Raw genomic sequence first — 21,422 nt, forward strand, 5'->3', positions numbered from 1 at the left:
CCCATCCCTTTAGCGGTTAAGGGGCCCTTTGGGGTGATGACCTCCATACAGCTGGAGCCCTGCACTGACCTCCATCCTGAAGGGGATCCTGCACTTGTGATTATCTTGGTAACTTCAATGCAACCCACATCCCCCAGCAGATGAATCCAGTCCACTGCTTTGAATTTGCCTACTTAGAGGCTTTTGATAAATGTCAACTCTATGTATAATTCACCTGGATTGCTCTGTTTAACCATTAAAAACCAATGGCACATTTGTCATTGACTTTAATACATGGCATGCTGCATTAGTAATTCAGTACTTCTCAGTTTGCAGTTCATGATTTTGCACCTCTTCCTTATTACTAAAATATGAAAATAATTGTGGAATCACACACATGTATCTTTGTACATGAGTTTCCTGAGTGTCCCGTGAAGATGTGAAATTTATCACATAGGAATCTTGTTTTGAACATTTCAGTTCCATACTTGATAACATACTTGATAACACTGTGCAACCACTTTTTTTTTAGCTATCTTGTGAGTGATTTAGAAAGGTCATGTGTGACTCAATGGTGCCATTACCTAGTGTTATTTCTCACTTAAGGCAAGTCTTATGAAGGAGTCTGGTTCCCCCTCTTTCTCTGAAAATTATTATACCTGAGAAAGGCCCACCAACTTTCACACTCAAAAGATTCCACCCAAATGGATGAAAATCCTTGTCATGCATACAACACCTGTAAATAGCAACACAACTCTGTCTCAATATTCCATTTGTATCCCACCCTTCTCCAAAGTTGCTCTGGCCCATGTAAATGTCCCCCCCCCCCACTTTATCATGATAATTCTTATGAGGCAGGTTTGGCTGAGCGATAGCAACTGGCCTAAGGTCATACAGCAGCATGCTTCATTTTTGGGTGGGAATTGGGTCCAACTCTGTGCAGCCCAGCTCTTGAACCCTAGCCATTACACCAGGGGTCTTGAACCTCTTTCAGCCCAAGGGTCTGGTTCCATTTTGAGGAAACTTGGGGCCTGCGTTCCAGTGGTGGACGGAGATGAAGGCCAAAGGTACAGGGCTAAAAATGCCAGCATATTTTAGCTTAAAACTCTTACTACCAGTAAATGCCTTAGAAGAAGAAGTTTACTCTGTTGTAACGGAGCAGCACAAAAGCCAGGAAACCAAATGATTGGTGGTCCAGGGAAAGGAGGCATGGCTATCTTGGAGGACCAGATTGGGGGCCCAGGTGAACTGGATTTGGCCCTGTTCTGCACTACACTATCCTGGTTCTTTATTCTGCCGTCTTTTGGTTTAAGCAGTTGAGGCCATTTCATTATGGGGTGAGAAATTGGGTTCTAATAACAGATTCAGCATCCATGTAACATCTTTCTTCAAGATATTTATTCATAGGGGAAGGTAGCTGGAGAGTCAGTTTGCCGATCAGTACTCTTTTTAACTGCCCACTCAACAAAATAGCATCCTGACATTCTTAGGGCAGCTGGCTATTTCAGAGCAAATACTGGTACATGCCGTATATACAAGATTCTCCTCTGGGAAGGAACTGCTGCAGTGCAAAATGTTGAAAGATTGGGAAGAGGTGGCAAAATCTATGGCCCTGGCTTTGGAGGTTAAGGGTGCTATTTGAGGTACTTGCCCACAGAGTGCTTTTGTTTAGCATTTTGCCACTCATTTAATAGATCCAAATGCTAGCTGCTGCTTTTCTCCCCAGGTTGAACAAGAAGCTCCCAACAAAGGAGAAGGCAAGGAAAAGATACGGGTTCTTTCTATGTCTAACAATTCCTACAGGGGGCAGTAGATGTACTCATCAAACATAATCACTGGTCTGTAAGGGACACACCCTTCAGCCAGCTAACCAACATGGTGCCTGCTCATTGAAATAGCTGGCATGGGGCCTCCCAGGGATGTAGCTAGGCAGCTCTGCTCATCAAAACAGCTGCTGCCAGTTCTTCACAGGAGTCAGTGCCAGGAGCAAAAGGGAGAGCAAGAGCCAGGCAGACCAGCAGCAGTACCTCGGCGGTTGATATGACAAAAGGAGGAGCAGCAACAGAGCTGGGATGGGGGGGAAGGCAACATGATAGAGAACTGGGAATGAAGGCAACGTAGCTGCCTTCATTGAAGCAATGGGAGCTTGTACAAATCTCTCTCTTCATATGGCCTAGCTTATCATCCCTGCCCCTTTTCATTTGAAAAAGCGAAGGAATGTTGGGCTAGGCCAGGGGCAGGCAATGGGGTACCCATGGGCACCAATGGTGCCTATTGAGGTGCCCTAACCCCTCCTACATTTGTTAAAATAATGAAATTTCTTACTGGAAGCTGGGATCACTTCAAAACAAAGTGAAGGCCTCTAGTTACTCCAAACTTCTTTTTCCATGAATGCCTCAGCCACACGAGGGGCTCAGAGACATTCTTAGGAAATGAAGATGGCAGGTGGCTGCAAGCTGTTGCTTTCATCTTCAGGATGGCCATTTTGTGGTGGCACACAGAACAGTTTCTCTAATTGCCAAATATGCCCATGGGCCAAAAAGGTTGCCAACCCTGGTCTAGGCCATATGATATTGAGCTCTGGTGAGTAGCAACTCATCTGCATACTCTCCCATGAGCTTCTGCTAAAGATGCTGGAAACTGGGGCTTGGGTTTCTTGTCATCTCACACTTTCTGCACCATTGGGGAAGATGCCGGGGAAGATACTAGAAGAGATTATAAATCTGTGATTTGTAAGCATCTTAATAAACACGCTGTGATTGATTGGTACAGCCTTACCCAATCTGGTGCTCTCCAGATGTTTTGGAGTACAATTCCCAGCATTCCTGACCATTGGCCATGCTAGTTGGGCGTGATGGGAAATGAAGTCCAAAACACCTGGACGAGACCAGGTTGGGGAAGGCTGGATTAATAGAAATCAGAATGGATTTGTCAGGAATATATCCTACTAAGCTAATCTTATATCTCTTTTCAATAATAATAATAATCAGATGATTTGCATAGTAGATTTTAGGAATGCTGTGGATATAATTTATCTTGATATCAACAAAGCATTTGACAAAGTTTCCCATGATATTTTGATTAACAAACTTGTTAAATGCAGGCCAGATGATAATATTGTCAAGAGAATTCATAGCTGGCTGGAAAATTGTCATCAATGATTCCTCATCAAATTGGAGGGAAGTTTTGGGTGGGATGCTGCAGGGCTCTTGTCCTGGGCCAAGTATTCTTCAACATTTTAATCAATGATTTAGATAAATGGGTGCACAGAATCCTTATATTTTCAGATGATGCAAAACTGGGAGAGATCAGAAAACAAGAAAAAAAACCGTAATCTTGATAGAATAGAAAACTGGTCTTAACCTAACAAAATGAAGTTCAACAGAGACAAGTGCTATGTTCGACATCAACGGGGTGGAAATCAAATGCACAGATACAGTAGTACATGTAAAGAGGATCTTAGGATTGCAGTTGATCACAAGCTGAATATGAGTCAGCAGTGTGATTATTATTATTATTATTAATTTATATAGCACCATCAGTGTACATGGTGCTGTACAGAGTAAAACAGTAAATAGCAAGACCCTGCCGCATAGGCTTACATTCTAATAAAATCATAATAAAACAATAAGGAGGAGAAGAGAATGCACCAAACAGGCACAGGGTAGGGTAAACAGGCACTGGGTAGGGTGAGGTGGCTGCAAAAAAGCCTAATGCAATTGGAAACTGATGCAACCATAGTTTCGAAGTCATAAGAAATAATAGTTCCATTTTATTCTAAAGCACTGTGTCCAGTCTGGGCACTGCATTTTAAAAAGGATATAGACAAATTAGAACAGGTTCAGAGGAGGTCAATGAAGATGATCAAGGGGATGGAAAACAAGTCCTATCAGCAAAGGTTGAAAGAGCTGGATAGTAAAAGAGCTGGAAAGAGCTTGGAAAGGAACACTGAGAAGGGACATGACAGCACAATTCAAATTCTTGGAGGGCTGTGCCATAGAAGAGGGCAAAGCATTGTTCTCTTCTGCCCAGAGGACTCAACTAGATCTGATGCGCTGAAATTACAGCCATGTGGATTTCAGTTGATCATAAGGAGAAATGTCTTAACAGTTCAGTGATGGAATAAATTACCTGGGGTACATAGATCTTCAAGCAGGCCTTCAAGGTCTGTTGGAGGACTTCAAGCAGAGACTGCACAGCCATTAGGAAGGTTATAACATTGGGGGCAATATCCAATGTCAGTTCTACATAGAGTAGACCCATTGAAACGAATGAGACTCATATTCATTTCAATGGCTATGCTCTGGGTAGGACTAACATTGGATACTACCCTGGTTTTCCTTCATCAAGCAGGAAGTGGGGCTAGATGGCCATTGAGACCCCCTCCCTATAAATCTGTGATTGTCATCTGTACAAAATGTTTTGGGATCGGTAGGAAAAGTGTGTTGCATATTCAAAGTATTGGTTACTTTATTTGTTATCCTAAGATAATCAATGTTGAGGTTATGGGTGGATGGACGGGCTGAGGCACCGACCCTCAGGAACAGAGGTGTGGATTTGGTTTTTGAAGTACGATGCGGGCATGTTCAGTAAGGAAGCAGTTGGGGACGAGGGAACCAGCAATGTGCATAGGGATGGGAGAACCAGGAATCCTTGAGTTTCCTGAGATTCTCCAAACTCCACTTCGAAGATTGGTTTACCTCAGTCCCATTTTCATTTGTGACCTGTTTTTCTTTTCATTCAAAGGGGAAAAGTGCACATTTCAAATGGGAAAACTGCATTTTCATCCCCATTTTTCAAAAGTGTGCACTTCTCCATTGACTAAAGTATGAAAGTGCATGTGTGCTTTTAATACACATTTTAAAGTGTATATGTTTTAAAGAATACACATTTCTGAATATGATTGCAAGTTTGGGCATATGTGAGATTTTCAAGCAGGGGAAGAAGATACTTCTCCCGTTCACGTTTGCAGTTTTGAACAGGGCAAGTTCTGATGTTTTGCAAACTGTAATGAAATTCTCTAACATCCCTAGTCTAGAATGCATTTAAAGAGAAACTGTGAGAAACACTGTATTTTGAAAGCATTTGTAGTAATTTATGTTATTCTTTATATTTCATAACAAGAATGGCAATGTTACCTCATGACAGGGACCCCTCCCCTCCTAACTTAAGAAACAACAACACAAAAGAAAATATGGGTCCCCTGGCCTTGTTTAGACAGCACGCTAAGCCATGATTAGGCAGGTAACACTTTTACAGCAAATGATTAGTGAGCATGTGTAAACCATGGTTATGTAGCCACCATGGTTAGGAATGGTTCATATGACACACTAAGTCATGGTTCACACAACACACTAAACCATCATGTTTAGCCCAAAATGCTTAACCATTATAGTTTGGCATGTTGTCTGAACAGGGCCACTGTGCCAAATGAGGTGGCCAAAAATAAAGGTAGAGAGGAATAATTACATAGGAAGGCATTGCCACCTTGGCCCTTTGGAAATGGTGTCCTGGCTTTGGAGTTTAGTAAGCTATAGGATTGTGGCAAATTTTCACTGGTTTATTTTTCAGTAAGAAATGTGCCATTTTGGGATGTGTATGTGTGAAGTGTAACCTCAAAAAGGGAGAACTCCCTTGATTATTTTGTTGCTAAAATACCTGTCTTCCATTTTACACATAGTAGCTCTGGTTTGACATATTTATAATTTGGATATAGTACATTTCTGGATTTGTACTCCTAGTTGTTTGGTATCTCATGATCTTGTGAGTTTCTGTGCAGCACTTTTGATCCATGGATTGCTCTGCAACAATCATGGGAGTAGTGCAGGAGCACCCTTACCCAGACCCCCCCCCCCCATCTAGCTCTAGTTCACACACCTCAACTGTGCCCTATGGATAATTCCTCATTGAAACCTCTTGTCTCATCCCCAATCCTTTTACCATGAAGTGGGCGCATTATGTCAGGCTAAAAGAAGATGCAGGTGACCTAAAAGAAGATGCTATGATCCAGAACCCACCATGTGACTAAGTCACCCCTCACACCCGTCCCCGTGGTTTTCAAGAACAGCCTAGTGATGCTTCACAGGAACCCCACAAGCAATAAGAATAGAAGGAGCAAAGGCCACCATCAAGGCCCGGCCTGCCTCATCTTGTGTGGTGTCCACCATCACCACTTTGTCCATATGTATCTATCTGTTTTGTCATGCCGTCAGTTATTCCTTATGTTATTCCATGTAATCATTGCTGTGCCATGACATGATACATGACATCATCTTGTTACCCACATGACCAGTGTACCAAATGTTGAGGCACATGCATCACGACAGCAAATCACAGACATGCAGGTATATAACATTGCGCTGTTCTGTGCTGATGTCATATTCATCCTGGGAGGGAAAAACCTGTCACATGGTCCACACAGCTGGCTTCCTACCTTAAGCATGGCTTCTCCAGGAGGAAAGGGGGACATATCCTACAGATTGTAGCTGCACGTAATATTCATTCATTCATTAAAAATATTAAATGCCTCATAAAAATAAATGTCTCGAATCATTTTACAGCAATACTACTACAAATAAAATCATGACAAAATCAACAATCTAAAACCAATAAACCTGCCAAACACAGCACAAAATACAGCTATTGGGTATCAGAGGTAAAACCAAATTGAAAGGACTAAAATAATACAACAGAAAATACTATTTTTAAAAAAATACTTAAAAGATCCTAAAAGCCTGGGAGAACAGGAAACTCTTAGCCTGCTACCGAAAAGATAGCTGTGTGGGGCCAGGTGAGCTCCCCTTGGGAGAGCGTTACAGACTAGGAGGACACCACCAAAAAAGCCACCTCTCCTAAGCAGCTTCTGAAAGCAAGCAGCTTTTGTGTGGGTATGTGGTCAGGTGAGATGCTAGAGCATTGATCATGCATTCTGTTCAGTGTAGGAGGAGCACCATGAGATCTCTTGGACTTTCCTTAGGGCTGCATTTTGAGCTCCAGAATCACTTTCAGATGTCTCATTGCATGCTCACGAGCTTAGGTCTAGTTTACACATCCATCTTCATCACTGCGACATCAAATGCTGATTTGCATGTGTGCACCGGCCATAATGACTTCTAACGCTGATGTTTTAACCCTCTTATCACCTTGAATGCACAGAACAGTGTGATGTCATATACCTGCATGTCTGTGATTTGCTGTCCTGATTCATGTGCCTCAACATTTGGTACACCCATTCAGCTGCCATTCATCATGTGTATGGTGCATCTTAACCAAGTGATGAACTTTTATTAAATTATTTATATGCTACCTTGAAGAATCAAAATTCTTCCAAGGTGGCTCAGAAGAAAATAAAACCACAATAAAAAAATTGCAGAAATAGCACAACTTATAATGTTAAATGTACAGCAGTAAAATGTAAAAAATCAACATAAAATCACTCCGTAAAGGCTTTGTCGAATAAATAACATTTTAATCTGATACCTAAAGGCTGGAAGAGACGTGGGCTTGATGGAGCTCCTGGGGCAGTGAATTCCACAACTGTAGAGCCAACACTAAGAAGACCCCATCCCTGTACCCACTAATTTATAGCTTCATCCCACATACCTGTTTCCCTCAAATTATCCCTATAGCGCTAAACTGTTGGCGTTGTTGTTGTTGCTACTGGGCGGCAAGATCCTTTGCATACCAGGAAGTGTGTTTAAGGGGGGAAATGTAAAAAAAATCATAAAATCAACAGATGACCCAATCTGATTCAAATTTCGTATGCTTAAAGCTCTCCTTAATATCTGTTACTGTGCCGATTTTGATGTCTTTATCTTTAAAGCTTACACAGTTGTAAGCATTTGTTTATTTTTTCTTCAGATCCTGCTCCTGCGCCCCAGTGGCCGCTTGGATGATACACTTGAAAACTAGTATCAAAATATGGCGAGTCTTTTGCTTTTATAGCACAATTAAAGCAGGATACATGGGAGTACTTCACAATAAAAGCAGATTATAAGCTGGAAAACTTCAGAGTCCTTTGCATGCAATTCGCAGTGATTGCACAGTATAACGCTGGTGTGATAAAGCTCCTAATCTTCAGTAATGATGAATCAGAGAGAAGGGAGGGGGGGGACTTCCAAACTCTGGGCTTGGGTAGTTTCACTTGCGCATGTGAAACCTCCTTGGCTGATGTGTTGCAAACTCACATTTCCAAGGCAAGAGGTTGTTGTTGTTATTATTATTATTAAAGTTCAGCTCCAGCTTACTGCACATAGCAGATACACATCAAGGAGACACACACACACACATCATATGGTTAGAAGAAACTATAGTCCTTGTTAACACACATATTCCTTCCTCCTAAGGAGATCTCCATTCACTTTGGCAAATTGCTTGAGTAAAGATTGTGAAGACACATCACATATTTATGTATGTATATTCTAATTATACACACCGAGTTATCTACCTACTTAATTACCACCGTAGTTTAGAGATTAAAGTTTATACGCTTTGTGATGCGTGCATACACATGCATAGTTATGCATTCATGCTTGAAGGGAGCATCATTAAATATTCATCATTACTGCTCAGATTAGTTGTCAGATCCTATAGAATACAAGGGGCACCTGCTATCTTCCACTGTTTTAAATTCAGCAATGAGGGAACAACAGCAGCATTTTACATCTTACCGTTAACAGAGATTCTCCCTCTCTCTCTCTCTCTCTCTCTCTCTCTCTCTCTCTCTCTCTCTCTCTCTCAAAAAGATCTTTTAGATCGTATGTTGGGAAGAGGTGGGAGGGAGATGTGTGGTAGAATCCAATATATTACAGTCTTTGTTTACCGTCTATTTAAAGCGCTTATTGATTTATCAATAAGTGGCCCTTCTGTTTAGTGCAAGCCTGCAGCCCTGCTCAATTCATAGTGGCTACATCGTGTCAGCCTGGAAGCGGTAAGGTCTGAAAGGTGTTTTCTGAGGAGAACTGGGTAATGTAAGGTCATACCTTTCTGACCTATAACATCTACTCAACTTTGTTGGTAGGGAAGGGGAGAAATGTTGAATAGTTCAGAATTTAGACGTCACACACCTACTACTTTTAAGAGTTTATATTTAGCATGTGTATAGTGGGATACGAACTCCACAGGTTAAAAACGCCCAATAGATTTCTTAAAGTACACCGCCAAGTTCAAGAAGGTTGATATTTGTGCTGTAAACATTTGTATTTCCAAGATAAGGTTAATCTGATGTAACCAAAGCATCCTGTCTGTCTGTCTGTCCCCCATCCCTTTTGCTTTTTCTCTCTACATCTGCAACAGATTAAATTGGTTACTGTGCTATAGGATGGAAAGATGCTTATTACATCCCACTCTGCATTTTCCTCCCCAGTGCAGCTGGACTGGCAATAGCCATGGATTTTCTCCACACATAACCCTCCCCACCGCTGCACAGAGGGGAAGAAATATATAGGTCCATGAATCAATCTAGATAATGGGGAAGGCTGAATGTAATAAATAATACAGTAACAACCCTAAACTAATGAGCTGTTGCTAAGGTACATTTCACAGGCTCATCCTCTATATAAAAAGTCACTAATAATCCCTTGGTGTAATCAGATGATAAAGCTTTGCCATAAGGCAACACCTGTGCAATTAAAACTGCAGATTCTTTTGCACGTTTCATTAATTTCAGGATTTTGTAAAGGCACAATGACTGCACTAATAATCTAGTCTACTTGACTCCATGTCTACTGGAAACAGGGTGTCTAATTAGGTAAAGGTAATTAATTAGAGATAAATGGAGCTAATCAGACTCAGTTAACACTAATTCTCTGAATTAAGACATTTTGGGACACCTACTATTCCACTGCCTTTGATATTTTCCCAACAAACAAAGAATTGCAGGGGAGCAAGAAACCGTTTCATTGATGTTACCGCAACGGGCAGCAGCAATTCTGTGAATGTTTTATTAACTTTGGTAACCTCACTAGAGTCAATGGGGAGAAACATAAGTAGTTGTTACTCCTAGGTTTTGCAACTATTGCAGGGGCACTGGAGATTTGGGACTTGTGCTAACTTTCCCCCCTAATGTTATGAGATGGAGGGTTCAGGATCATCAACTCCTGTTATTAAAAATAAAATAAAATTCAAGGTTATTCTCCAGAAATTGATCATTTTAAAATGGAAAAGGTTCACTTCCTCTTTCCTTTTAGTTTATACTCTTTGGGCTCTAGTCACAGCTGTGGTTGTTTCTCTCCAGAGTCCAAAGCTTATTCTTTGAGAAAAGCACACAGATCACCAGTCTAACACAGGGTTCAGTGTATTTAAGCCAATGGGAGAAAAAGCATGCAAAAGGGACGTTACTGCCCCTCCTTCCTAGCAACCCCCAAAACACTTTACCCAAGAGCCAGGGGACCTTGTTTATGGGGGTGGGGTGTAAACCCCCAACGTTCAAGCAGAGGCTTCTATGCCACAGCCCACACTATTCAGAAGTGTCCCCCAATCCTCACGAGAATGTTTTGGGGGGTTACCAGCGAGAGAAATGCACAGGAAAGTAATCTTCCACCCACCTCCTTCCATGCACTTTCTTAGGCATTTTGGAAGCATAATGAGATATAATTTTGAGAGTTAACTTCTTTTCTGTATTAGCAACCCCCCTCTCAAACAGGTCAGGTTGGAATACTTTATGCTTCTGAGTTTGATTTAATAAAAATGAACTGATTTGTAGATCTTGGTGGAAAAGGTGTTGTCTTTTCTCTTCATGACGCTGTATACCAGAGTGTTTTCCAACATGCTTTTGCATTTGTGCAAGCCATGTTCTACCACAACTTAAAGTTGCATAAACATTTATCCTCTACACATTCTAGATACTTACTCCATCCTAGCTAGAGTTTGTACTACATGGAGTTGTCAATGACACAGCTGAATGAAGGGATCAGCTGTTCATTCATGCACCTATTCGCTTGACAGTATACCTTCTATTAAGATGAAAACCAGGCATAATATTTTGTGACTAATAGAACTTGGCTTTGCAACTAATGGTAAAACCATACATACCAAGAAGCTAAATATTGGCTCAGCAAATAAATCAGCTGTTAGTCTTGCCATCATGATCAGGTGGGTTGTCTGCCTTCTAAAAATGTATTTCAGTGAAATACATGCATACACACATACCCATTTTGTACCATGCATTTGTTTTAAAAACAACAACACTGCTCTAGGAATGGATTGAGAATTGAATTGGTGATGCCATAGGAAGCTAGGCATTAGATGCTTATCTCAACTATAAAGCAATCAACCTTAGAAGAGGAATTGGCTGCCCCCACTCAGTTCAAGCTGAAATATCTTCAAAACCTGATGAATTGGTTTGACTGAAGATTCCATTGCGATGGAAAAAAGGTATGTTTCCATTTATTTATACTTTCAATCTTGTCTCTTGATTCCTTGGCTCTGACATATTTCTTGTCTGAAGTTTCTGGTCAGTGAACCCCCACACAAGTCCTAAGTAATCCTATTAGGGTTTTGATTCTAAGATCCACATAGTTCTATACAACTGCTGAGAACATGTGGGCTTTAGTCTGGTCCTAATTCTGCAAAGAACTGTTATTACAATAAGCTAGGGTGACCATATGAAAAGGAGGACAGGGCTCCTGTATCTTTAACAGTGGCACAGAAAAGGGAATTTCAGCAGGTGTTATTTGTATATATGGAGAACCTGGTGAAATTCCCTCTTCATCACAACAGTTAAAGCTGCAGGAGCTATACTAGAGTGACCAGATTTAAAAGAGGGCAGGGCACCTGCAGCTTGAACTGTTGTGATGAAGAGGGAATTTCACCATGTTCCTCATATATACAAATGACACCTGCTGAAATTCCCTTTTCTATGCAACTGTTAAAGATACAGGAGCTCTGTCCTCCTTTTCATATGGTCACCCTAAATAAGCACTATAGTTTAGGGTGATCATATTTGGAAAACCAAAAAAAATGGCACCCAGTGGAAGGGGGGCAGGAAAGCGCACTTTCCAGGACCTCTGGAAAGCACATCATCCCCCCACCACCACACTAATAGTGCTTTCACACCACCCATGCACTGCTCCAATTGGGGCCTTTAAGGCTCCAATTGGAGCAATGTGGGGGGGGAGGCAGGAATGACACACTTTCTCGGGGCTCCAAAAATGTGTCATTCTCTCTCTCCACACTAACAGTGGCCTTAAAGGGAAATGCGTGTTATTCCTGGACATTATAGAAAATTACAGAAAATCCCATGTCACCCAGGATAGAACAAAACCCCAACCAAATCCAGGGAAATCCTAGTTTGGACAATGCTGAGTCACCTACAATCCCTCGTGATAAACTCGAAGGTAGCAATTTGGAAATCACGGATACTGGCAATTTGAAGAACTGCTGATTAAAGTCATGATCACAAAACAGTAGTAGCAGCAGTAACCACAAATTTCAGAAGTAAAGTAACCTATGGGGATAATACAAATTAAAGCTATCGATTGGGTTCTGAGTTCTAAAAATACAGAAGGGGGAAAAATCTTTGTTCTTTTGAACCTAAGCCCTGCTTCTTCTCACTAGCTGGAAAGTGAGGTTTTCCTAATCTTGCTTCTTAAAAGTGTTTGAAGAGATTCTTGAAATAAATGCTGTAAATAAATATGAAAGAATGCTCTGGGAATGGGACCTGGTTTGAGAGAGTTTTTGCCAAGAGCAAGTTTTTAACAGCTGAGCTGCACTCCCCTAAAAGGAGACTTTATAATGGAAAACCCTGAACCTTTTAACTCTGGTAGGCCTGTCAGATACTGTTATAACTGGACATAGAAATCTTAATTGTGTTAGAACTGTCAACAGGGACAGTTCTAACACAAGATCGCTTATGTCTGAGCTGTGATTGGCAATTGGCAAGGAGAAGCATGGTTTGTTGCAGGGCTGGGTGCAACGTAGACTTCTCAGCATTGAGTTTCTTGCAGAAAATATTGGATTAGGTCAGGGGTGGGGAACTTCAGGCCTTGGGGCCACGTCTGGCCCTCTGGGGTCCCGAAGGCCACACCTCCTTCCCTTGGACCATCCCTCCTTTCCCCAACCACTGATCATCAGGTGGGTTCCCTACTTTTGTGCAGCTTTCCTTATTATTATTATTATTATTATTATTATTATTATTATTATTATTAGTATCCCGCCTTTTGCCCAATGCTGGGCCTCAAGGCGGCCTTACAAAGTTTAAAATATACATGGGGGGGGAAGGGAAACAAAACCATAAACAATTAAAAAATACACAACAAAATTATAAGACATTAACATAGATGGAGGGCTGGATTATTCTCCAAAGGCCTGCTGGAACAAAAAAAGTTTTAGCCTGCTTCCGAAAGCCCATCAAGGGGGGAGCCAGCCTAGCTTCCCCGGGAAGAGAGTTCCAGAGCACCGGAGCAGCCACTGAGAAGGCCCTCTCCCATGTTCCCACCAAGCGTGCCTGTGAAGAAGGTGGGACTGAAAGAAGGGCTTCTCCAGAAGATCTCAAAGCACGGGCAGGCTCATAAGGGAGAATACGTTCTTTCAAATAACCTGGACCCAAACCATATAGAGCTTTATAGGTCATAACCAGCACTTTGAATTGTGCCTGGAAACAGACTGGAAGCCAGTGGAGCTGTTTTAACAGGGGAGTTGTGTGCTCCCTGTAGCCAGCCCCGGTCAACAATCTGGCTGCAGCTCTTTGAACCAGCTGGAGTTTCCGAACACTCTTCAAAGGCAGCCCCACGTAGAGCGCGTTACAGTAATCCAATCGGGATGTAACTAAGGCATGTGTCACCGTGGCCCGGTCGAACATCTCCGTTCTAAAAGGTCAAGATGCCTCCCCTAAGGCCTAGTGGCAGAAAGAGAGTCAAACTACAATATGCTAGTATATTTTTGTATTTTTAGCCCCCATCCCTTTGGCACCACAGGAATTTAGCCCCCGAGAGCTTTCACCTGTCCCTCCTCTGTAAGAGGTTCCTCATCCCTGGACTACATGGACCTTAGCTTGATCAAGCAAGACATCCCTTGTGCTCTTAAGCAAGAGTGCATACCAAGGATTACTTAGCTCAGATTGGTTGTTCTTTATCTTCTAAGAGATCCTGGGTAAGTGTACATGCTTTGTACATTTAAAAGCTGTATTATGGGGATTTTAGTTGTTTTATTTAGGGCCTTGAAAAACCACTTGCATCCCAAAGCCACTTGCAAACGCCCGTGCCTGTTGAAAAGAATGATGGTTATACTTGTCTGTAATGATAACAGCAGAATCTTAATATTCAATGCTCAGCGATGTAACACATCAGAGGAGACTCTGAAAAGTGGGGAATGCCACATGTTTTTGACTCAGATTCAGTACTGTAAATAAGCTTAGGCACTGCCAATGTAACAACTCAGAATAGCTGTGTCTGGGGCAAAAAACGCCTACAAGGTGCTACGAAGAAATGCATGCAATGAAGCTTTAATGGCCATTTTATTTGATGAAAAGGAGCATTTGGAGAGGGCATTTGGAGTGGAAACATGGTAGGGGGAGGAGTGCTTTACCCTTTTCCCTACAGGCACTTCCCATTTCAAATTGCCCCTGCAGGATTTATCACATCATTGGTATAAAAGTTTGACTAAAATGCTGCAGGAGTGGCTTGGGGTAATTTGTTGTGTTGCACATTTGCATGTAATGTATAGGTTAGAAGACTGGCATCCAGTTCTAAAAGACGGAGCAGGCTTATTATCACTAACTTTCCCCTTATAGCGTTACTTGCTTTTGGCATTCTTATATATGCAGAGATGTTAATGTTGCAAGTACATTGCTACCATGTTTACAGAGGCCTGATTTACAAGTAGAAGTTGAAATACACCATTTCATAAGGATCATCTTATGGAAATACATAAAACTCTAAGGCTGAAACTGCAATTCCTTGATATTACTGGAGTGTTTCCAGACAAATCCTGCCTGAGTCATGGAATTTTATGTGGATCAAGACATCAGGGGCTTCCATTTCCCACTATTTCTTCTAACTTCTTTCTTTCCATGCAAAATCTATTAAGGAGGAAAAGGCAGAATACCTGCACAGTGACTTTTTGATTGGTAGCACTAGAGGTCCTCCATCTGGAAGCAGCCCATGTCCACTGGTCAGAGCTATTAGGTTGGTGAGTACCAGGCACAGGACATTCTCTGAGGTGGCTACCCTAGGACATACATCTGGCCCCTCTTGGTTGGCTTTTGGAAATCTTGGGTTCAAATTCCCACTTGACAATTAAACTTAGTTGATGACCTTAAGACAGTCAATATCTCTTGACCTAACTTGCGGTGGTTCTATTTGTTCTGCCCTGAACCTCTTGGAGGAAGGGTGGAATATAAATATGATGACAGTAATTAAATAGGGAGGGGGAAATTATTCATCCCATTGTTTCTTGAAAGGCTTTCAACTTTTTGTCAAATAGCCTTTATCAGTCATATATTTGAACCCAAGAAAAGAGGCAGAGCATTCACCTGTTAATAATAATAACTTGCCTTTTCTTATCCATTTCTTGGCTTTTGACTGCTATTTACTCAAGTGATATCAAAGTAAGCTTCCCCACAGCCAGGAGCTATAATGCGGTCTGTAATCCTCCATCTTGTCAGGTGCTCACTAGATTCTGTGCCAGGAATTGAACTGTTGTTCTTAAAAGCAGTGGTTGGTTCTCCATCCTCTCTCGCACTGTCTTAGGACCCAGCAGGTCATCTTCACATCTTAATTTCTCTTTATCTAAACACAGAACAGCAGAAACTGCTTGAGGAGGGTGTGAAGTCAAGGCCAGGCTAATGCATTTTAGGCTCATATGATAAATGCCAAATGAACTAAAATAGCTTCTAGAAGATGTTAGGCTGATACATTTATCTAATGAAAAAAACATTCCAGATCAATTTAAAATATACAGACATTCATGAAGCAAGGAAACAGATTTGGTGCCAGTAATGACGTATCTGGTGGACTTTGAAGATGAAAGCATTTTTTGTTTTTAGCACTGAAGTAGGCCGTCCGGTATTGATGATGTCTATTAGGGGTGTGCACGGACCCCCCAATCCACTTCGTGGCCCGATCCGGAAAATCCGGATTGGGCCCGATCCTCTTCGCGCCGCTCCGCCCGTCTCCCGCTCCACTCCGCGGAGCGAGATCCGGCTTCGCCGCCGTCACTATATCGACGGCGGTGGCGGCGCCAGAGAAACCACCCACCCACCCCGCCCCCTTACCTTCCTCCGTTGCGGGATTCAATTGAGGCCCCGGTTGAAGCCGGAAGAGGCCTCGGCCTTCACTTCCAGCTTCAACCGGGACCTCAATTGAAGCCAGCAACGGAGGAAGGTAAGCGTCCCTCCTCCCTGCTCCCTTACCTGGCACTGCCGGTGCCGCCGCTGCATGGATGGCGGTGCCGGCGGCGCCAGGTAGGCCAGACCCCGCCCCGGCCCCCTGCCCAGCTGCCGCCCCCTTACCTTCCTCCGTCGCGGGATTCAATTGAGGCCCCGGTTGAAGCCGGAAGAGGCCTCGGCCTTCACTTCCAGCTTCAACCGGGGCCTCAATTGAAGCCTGCGACGGAGGAAGGTAAGTGTCCCTCCTCCCTGCTCCCTTACCTGGTGCTGCCGCCGGGACCGCCGCATGGATGGCGCCACCGGCAGCGCCAGATTAGTCCCCCTCCCCCCCACTTACCTTCAGCTGAAGCACCGGATTGAGGCGATCCTCTTCGCCTCGATCCGCTGGCCCCCCAATCCTCTTCGCCTCCGCCTTAAGGGTAGGCAAAGCCCCCCGCTCCACTCCTGCTTCTCCGGTTCGAGGAGAAGCGGAGCACATCCCTAATGTCTATACAGTCCTCAAGGGTTCTGTAGCTTTGCTCTACCTTCAGTGGTCACTTATGAGTCATCAAAAAAGAGGAAACACATCACTAAAAAAGAAGACCAAAGAGGACAGCAATTTGCATATGTTAATTATATGTATACATGAAAATTTTAAATAATTACTATAATGTAAATAAAAATATAGTACAACTCATAGTGCAGAAGACTGTGACAAGGTGACTTGTATGCCTACTAGGGATGTGCTCCGCTTCTAATCGGACCGGCGAATTAGAAGCAGAGTGGGGGGCTTCGCCTGCCCTTAAGCCGGAGGCGAAGAGGATTGGGGGGCCGGCAGAGCGTGGCGAAGAGGATCGAGGTGAAGGCGGATCCTTTGCCTCGATCCGGAGCTCCGCCGGAAAGGTAAGTGGGGTTTACCGGGCCCTGCCGCTGTCGCCCATGCGGCGACAGCGGCAGGGCCGGGTAACCCCCCCGCCCTCCTCTCCCTTACCTGCCTCCGTCCGTGGTCCGTCGGTGTCTTCAATTGAGCCCGCAGTTCAACCAGGAAGTCTGGGCCCAGACTTCCTGATTGAACCACGAGCTCAATTGAAGACGCCGACGGACCACAGACAGAGGCAGGTAAGGCCCCTCTCTCCTTTGGTCCCTTACCGGGCTCTGCCACCATCGCCGCATGGGCAGCAACAGCGGCAGGACCCGGTAACCCCCCCCTCCTCTCCCTTACCTGCCTCCGTCCGCGGTCTGTCGGCGTCTTCAATTGAGCCCGCGGTTCAACCAGGAAGTCTGGGCCCAGACTTCCTGGTTGAACCGCGGGCTCAATTGAAGATGCCGACGGACTGCGGACGGAGGCAGGTAAGGCCCCCCTCCCCCTTGGTCCCTTACTGGGCTCTGCCGCCGTTGTCGCACGGGCGGCGATGGCGGCAGGGCCCGGTAAACCTCCCGCCCTCCTCTCCCGGCCTTACCTGGCGCAACTCCCCTCCACTGCGGAGCTCCGATTCGGAGCCGGAGCTCCGCGGTGAAGAGGAGCGGAGTGGCGCGGAGCGGAGCGGGCCGACCTGAAATTTTCGGATCGGCCTGCGGGCGGAGCGGGGGGTCCGTGCACACCCCTAATGCCTACCTATTCCACAACTGGGGTGCCACCACTGAAAAGGCCCTCTTCTTATTTAGCTACCCACCTCACTCATTCAGCAGGGTGTTATAAGAAGAAGGGTCTCTCAGTTCCATGGGAGTTGCAGTGGTGAGAGTATATCTACGCTGCTGCTTTATAGCGGTATTGAAGTGCACTGATGACAGTTGGGGAACGTTACACATTCCATATACTACTTTCTCCCACAATTTACTACATCTTCCTGTTCTGGATTCTTTTCGGGATTTAAATGGGGTCTTTATACACCTGGTTTTTCTTTTTATGGTTAATGCTATGTGCCATTTGCAAGGGTGGGTGGAGCCTGGAAGGATGCTATTACCCTGTTTCCCCAAAAGTAAGACATCCCCCGAAAATAAGACCTACTTCCAGTTTTGCCTCTCGCTGTAATATAAGGCATCCCCCCGAAAATAAGATCTTTTTTTTTTGTTCAACAATAAATGTGCACCGTATTCTTCTTCATGGAAAAATAAGACATCCCCTGAAAATAAGACCTAGCACATCTTTGGGAGCAAAAATTAATATAAGACACTGTCTTATTTTCGGGGAAACACAGTAGTTGTCCACCCCTCTGGCATAGCCCCCGCTCTCTTGGCGTGAAATGAAACACTTCTTCAGAAGTTTGTATCTTTGGAGATCCACCCACCCACCCCCGCACAAGTCAGTACTGTCCCTGTAAAAGCAACAGTAACAGTTTTCTATTTTGTGTATACACTGGGAGAGGGGATTGAGTGGAAGGGGGTTACACTTCTCTCCTGTGTATATGCATGGGAGTTGAAAAGAAAGGGATAAAAGTTTTCTGAGCATCATGTTCAGAGCAGCCCCCATCCCATTGTTAAGCAAGTTCGGAAGACTGCATCTTCAGAAGCCAGCTTCTCCCAACCCCACATGCAAATTAGTATTGTACCTGTAAAAGCAACAGTGACACTTTTCTCATGTGAGTATACAATGGGAGAGGGAAACGGGTTGCAGGTGCCAAACACCATCCTCCTCTCCAATGTCCATTTGCTTAGGCATTCCTGAAATACAAAGCTGAGCAGGAGCGAAATGGCGGAGAGATGGAGGCATGGGAGGAGACACTCCCAACTGAACTTGACTTCAACGCTGCACTGCTCAACACCCGCCCACACAAAGCAGGACATAGAGCAATGGGAGGATTACATAGAGAGACGACGGCGGTTTCATTACATGGCCACAAAAAATACTGCATTTTCCCCATAACAAAATAACATGTGAAAAGGGGGGAGGGAGAAGACATGAGACAACAATTATGATGACAGCGTCACGTAAAGCATGCGGGAAAACCAGTGACCAAACCATGATGATGACATGAAAAGACGCCCATCTGAAGATGCCCATAGTGTCATTTCCTGCTTTTATTCCACACTCTCCAAAATACTGCAACAAATGCCGTTGAGCATCACCACACGGGGAGAAATCGTGTTTCCTTACCGTCACTTCTCCATCCCGGTGTTTGTCCCTTGTTGCTTCCTCTTCTGCCCCAAGGGGAAAGAGGAAGCAAAGAAAGACCATGTGGCCCATTCAGTGGCCATTTGAATCACACTGCTTTTCCTGCACACAGCAGGAGATCACGGCACATTTGTGTTTTTTTTTAAAAAAAAAAGGTCGGATCAAAAGGGGTCTATTTTGTGATGGAAAAACTAGTAAAAGGAGTGGGGGCCACACAGGAGCTGGATGTCATTGTCTAAAATATGTGCACACATCCGTAAGTGGGCAGTAGTGAGCGTGCATTAAAATGCTCTTCTGATGAACCTCATTGTGTGTCCTACGAGGGATATAGTGTTACCATGATGGGATCGTAATGATTTGACACAAGGTGTAGATCTGGTCATCTGTTACCTGTGACATTAGTTGTGAGAAGCAGAATACCCTCCCCAGAGAGCTTTGCTATTGCCTACATTGTGGAATTACTTTCCCAGGCTTATTAGTCATTTCGGGTTTTTTAAAAGAACATGCTAGTCAGTTTTTAGATCTACGCCCTGGCTTTTAACTTGCTTTTTTCCTTTGGTTTTATTCTGTTTTAAATTTATCATTGTCAGATTATGTTGTATGATGTTATTGTAATTTTTTTTTAAAAAAGTTTTGTTTGGTGAACTGCCCCAAAAGCTTTGACTAAGTAATGTAAAAATAAAGTACAAAACAAAGTAAATATAATAAACTGCAAAGTGCAATTATTATTATTATTATTATTATTATTATTATTATTATTATTTATTTATTTATATAGCACCATCAATGTACATGGTGCTGTACAGAGTAAAACAGTAAATAGCAAGACCCTGCCGCATAGGCTTACAATCTAATATGGAAGCCCCTCCTGGCTGGGGCGGAAATGGCATCCCCCAGCAACAGAGGTTCAATCCCACAGGCTGTGTATGGACTTCCCATCATTCAGTGGGATTTTTCAGGCTCACCATCCAACCACAGCTCCTCACATCTCCAGTAAAGCACTCCTGAAGGCACCATCAGAGACAACTCAAGAAACTGCAGTCGGAAGCTCAAATGGCCAAAGCCTTCATGCGCGTGTGGAAGAGCTTTAGGCACAACTAAAGACCCCCTTAGATCTTGGCAAAGGTTAATAGCAAACTGTGTTCACCTCTAACGGACCTTTCTCTATTATACTGGTGTCTGGATCGCTTGTAGCAACTGAACCACAACAACATATTTCCCATGCAGTAAAACAAAGATTTCCCCCCCTAAGGTCCTTGTTTTCTGGGACATCTATAAAACTACATAGTGTAAGTGTACACTTTGAGAAGTGTTTTTTTTTTAAAAAAATGTTATTACAGTTGTCAAATGCTTAATATTTTAAAGAGGAGGTTCTTAAATTTAATTGTTTATTTTATTATTAGTCTTTTGGATGCAATTAGCTAGGGATTTCTTTTAAATACCTTCTCTTTGCCATCAAAATGGGTTTCTAAAACAAAGTGTTTTAGAATGAGGAGGGGGTTGGAGGAAGGTCTGTCAAACCGCAGGCCTTCTCCCTTGGTGCACATTATTAGAGTCTTTTTAGAGACAAGCAAGCAATTTTGCTGTCATTGGTCTTGTTCAAATAGGCTCTGTTTATTTATGCAATACTCTTGGGGAAGGGTGTCGAAGAGAAGATCACCACTGAGCAGCTGCCACAGAGGCCTGCACACTAATCCAAAAATATTCTCAAACAATGCACTGTCAGAGAGAGTTCACTTTAAGAATATTGCTGATGGCGCGGTTTGGGCCTCTCTCCCTCACTACGAGGCCAATTTATGTTGCTCTGGCAGGGCAGGCGGGATGGAACGTGGGGGGAAATTAAGGTTTGAATCTTCTTTGGACAATGGAGCCCTTTAAGCAGACATAAAGTAGTGCACAGATGAACTAACTGTGGCCAATGTCTTAACGCCGTACGGGAGGGCAACACGGTTTCATTTATTTTTTTCTCATTTGTATCCTGTTACTGTTGGATAGAGTGTGGTAGTCGCCTCTGGTGCAGATCTGGGG

The sequence above is a fragment of the Elgaria multicarinata genome, chromosome 1, assembly GCF_023053635.1.
Source record: "Elgaria multicarinata webbii isolate HBS135686 ecotype San Diego chromosome 1, rElgMul1.1.pri, whole genome shotgun sequence".
NCBI classification, from domain to species: Eukaryota; Metazoa; Chordata; class Lepidosauria; order Squamata; family Anguidae; genus Elgaria; species Elgaria multicarinata.